The sequence below is a fragment of the Triticum aestivum genome, chromosome 6D (assembly GCF_018294505.1).
Source record: "Triticum aestivum cultivar Chinese Spring chromosome 6D, IWGSC CS RefSeq v2.1, whole genome shotgun sequence".
NCBI lineage: Eukaryota > Viridiplantae > Streptophyta > Magnoliopsida > Poales > Poaceae > Triticum > Triticum aestivum.
Genome location: NC_057811.1, coordinates 222,000,782 through 222,004,637, shown reverse-complemented (window position 1 = coordinate 222,004,637; position 3,856 = coordinate 222,000,782).

The window sequence follows — 3,856 nt, the reverse complement described above, 5'->3', positions numbered from 1 at the left end:
CGCCGGCGCCTCCCTCCTCCGCCGCCCGCGGACCCGAGCGCCGCCTCCCTCCGGCCTCTCCCTCCTCTCCTCCGGCGTCGCCATCCACCGCCAGCGAGCTCGAAGCTCGGCCCCGGCCAGATCTGGATCGGACGAACCGCGGTTGACTTCTTTCTCCCTCTGCCGAAATCTCCGTCTTTAAGTTTTTACAATATCTTGTCCTGTTCATCGCATCATAACTTCCTGCTTATAGCTCCGTTTCGTGCGTGTAATATATCGAAATGTTCGTCTCGTGATTCTCTACATTTCGTTCAATTGCATCATGTTCATTTGAGTCCATCTTGATGCCCAAATCTCTGGTGCAAGAGTGCTAGTTGTTGTTGTCTGCTGTTATTTAGCAGAACTTGGAGAATTGTTATTTTTGTTGAATTTAATCTCTGCATCTTATGGGCATGAGCTCTACATGTGTTTTGTTGTATGCCATGCCATCTTTCCAGTGATGTATGCCATGTATTTTTGTGATCTCTGTGGTGACTAGCACAAGCATGCAAACTAGGCTCCGTAATGTTTCTGATTTCAGGGACTTAGTAATTTCTCTTAAGTCTTTGTCTGCTGTTATTTTGTTGCCATGTATACTTGATGCTACAGAGAGATCCATGCATATTTTGGAGATGTTCAGTAAGGATGTTTCGTAGTTATTATTGTAATTGATCCATTCCTGCCTTTTTTTGCAATTATGGAGTGCCATAGCATGACTCAATCTTGCTCTACTTTTGCTATAAAATATTTCTGGCAGATTGTTTACGTGTTATTCAATTTTGCCAAGCTTGTTGTAGTTGATCCATTCATGCAATGTACTTGCTCTTGCCATGGATAGCTTCAAAAACATGCCATCTTACTGTAGGTATGCTTGTTTTGTCATGCATTGACTTGTGGTGAGTGCATCAAGCTCACCAAGATGCCTTCATATTATTGTTTCTGCCATGTTCTGTTTTCTGCCAAGTCTGAACCCTGTTAACGAAACTTGCTATGTTTAAATGGTTGCCATCATATCTTCTAGTCCTTTTTGGCTTATGGTCAGTAAGGGACTTTTGTCTTATGCATTTAGTAGAATACTTCCATGCCTTGTTTTGCCATGTTCAGTTGATTTAGCATGTCGATTTCGTGCTCTGAACAATGCTACCTGATGCTGTTTCTGCCATGTCCAGTAATTTCACCAAGTCTGTGAACCTGATTTCTTTTGCACTTTTGCCATGCTTGTTTGAGCATGTTATGTTGTGATCTAGCCGTATCTCAGTGTTCATCTTTTGTCAAGCATCTCCTGTAGATTAGTTCCATATGCTTTGTTGCTATGTTGGAGTGCTGTAGCATTGTTACTTGTTGCATTCTAAGTGCTATCATGCTGTTAATCGCAGATTCGTGTCATTCTTGTTTTGCTTGCCATTTGCAAACCGTGCATCCGTTTCCGGTGATCTTTATATCGATTTCGACCGAAATCATCTCATCTTTCCAGTGGCATGCTTGGTTTGCCAAGTTAATGCCTTGTTCATCATTTTCCTTCTGGAGCACGCATATGCATCGCATATCATATCTTGCATATCATTCTTGTTTTGCATCATGTTGCTTGTGCATTTCTCGTGGTTGATTGTGGTTCCGTTTGCTTGTGTTCTTGTTTGGGTAGAGCCGGGACACGAGTTCGTGAACGAGGAACCTGTTGAGTACGCTTACGAGGATCAAGCTTTCGACAACTCTGAGAACCTTGCAGGCAAGATGACCATACCCTCGAAATCACTTCTATCTTTGCTTTGCTAGTTGTTCGTTCTTTTGCCATGCTGCGCTACCTACCACTTGCTATATCATGCCTCCCATATTGCCATGTCAAGCCTCTAACCATCCTTTCCTAGCAAACCGTTGTTTGGCTAAGTTACCGTTTTTGCTCAGCCCTTCTTATAGCGTTGCTAGTTGCAGGTGAAGTTGAAGTTGGTTCCATGCTGGAACATGAATATTGTTGGGATATCACAATATCTCTTATTTATTTAATGCATCTATATATTTTGGTAAAGGCTGGAAGGCTCGGCCTTATGCCTGGTGTTTTGTTCCACTCTTGCCGCCCTAGTTTCTGTCATACCGGTATTATGTTCCTTGAGTTTGCGTTGCTTACGCGGTTGGGTGATTTATGGGACCCCCTTGACAGTTCGCCTTGAATAAAACTCCTCCAGCAAGGCCCAACCTTGGTTTTACCATTTGCCACCTAAGCCTTTTCCCCCGGGTTTTCGCGAGCCCGAGGGTCATCTTTATTTAAACCCCCGGGCCAGTGTTCCTCTAAGTGCTGGTCCAAACTAGAGCCACTTGCAGCGCCACCTTGGGGAAACTCGAGGATTGGTTTTAGTTGTACGTAGTGTTCATCCGGTGTGCCCTGAGAACGAGATATGTGCAGCTCCTATCGGGATTTGTCGGCACATTCGGGCGGCTTTACTGGTTTTGTTTTACCATTGTCGAAATGTCTTGTAAACCGGGATTCCGAGACTGATCGGGTCTTTCCGGGAGAAGGTTTATCCTTCGTTGACCGTGAGAGCTTATGATGGGCTAAGTTGGGACACACCTGCAGGGTATTATCTTTCGAAAGCCGTGCCCGCGGTTATGAGGCAGATGGGAATTTGTTAATGTCCGGTTGTAGAGAACTTGTCACTTGACTTAATTAAAATACATCAACCGTGTGTGTAGCCGTGATGGTCTCTTCTCAGCGGAGTCCGGGAAGTAAACACGGTTTGAGTTATGCATGAACGTAAGTAGGAGTTCAGGATCACTTCTTGGTCATTACTAGATGACGATCGTTCCGTTGCTTCTCTTCTCGCTCTCTTTTGCGTATGCTAGCCACCACATATGCTTAGTGCCTGTTGCAGCTCCACCTCATCACACCTTCCTTTCCTATAAGCTTAAATAGTCTTGATCTCGCGGGTGTGAGATTGCTGAGTCCTCGTGACTCGCAGATTCTACCAAAACAGTTGCAGGTGCCGACGATGCCAGTGCATATGATGGGGTCGACCTCAAGTGGGAGTTCGATGAGGAACGTGGTCGTTACTATGTGTCTTTTCCTGATGATCAGTAGTGGAGCCCAGTTGGGACGATCGGGGATCTAGCATTTGGGGTTATCTTATTTTCATTTGGATCTCGACCGTAGTCGGTCTATGTGTGTATTTTGGATGATGTATGAATTAATTTATGTATTGTGTGAAGTGGCGATTGTAAGCCAACTCTCGTTATCCCATTCTTGTTCATTACATGGGATTGTGTGAAGATGACCCTTCTTGCGACAAGACCACAATGCGGTTATGCCTCTAAGTCGTGCCTCGACACGTGGGAGATATAGCCGCATCGTGGGCGTTACAGCGGCCCTGCCCTGGCCTCCTCTCCTCTCTTCAACCTAGGCCCACTAAGGCCCATTAAGTTACCGGGGGGTTCCGGTAACCTCCCGGTACTCCGGAAAAATCCCGATTTCACCCGGAACACTTCCGATGTCCAAACATAGGCTTCCAATATATCAATCTTTACGTCTCGACCATTTCGAGACTCCTCATCATGTCCGTGATCACATCCGGGACTCCGAACAACCTTCGGTACATCAAAACATATAAACTCATAATATAACTGTCATCGTAACGTTAAGCATGCGGACCCTACGGGTTCGAGAACTATGTAGACATGACCGAGACACCTCTCCGGTCAATAACCAATAGCGGAACCTGGATGCTCATATTGGTTCCTACATATTCTACGAAGATCTTTATCGGTCAGACCGCATAACAACATACGTTGTTCCCTTTGTCATCGGTATGTTACTTGCCCGAGATTCGATCGTCGGTATCTCGATACCTAG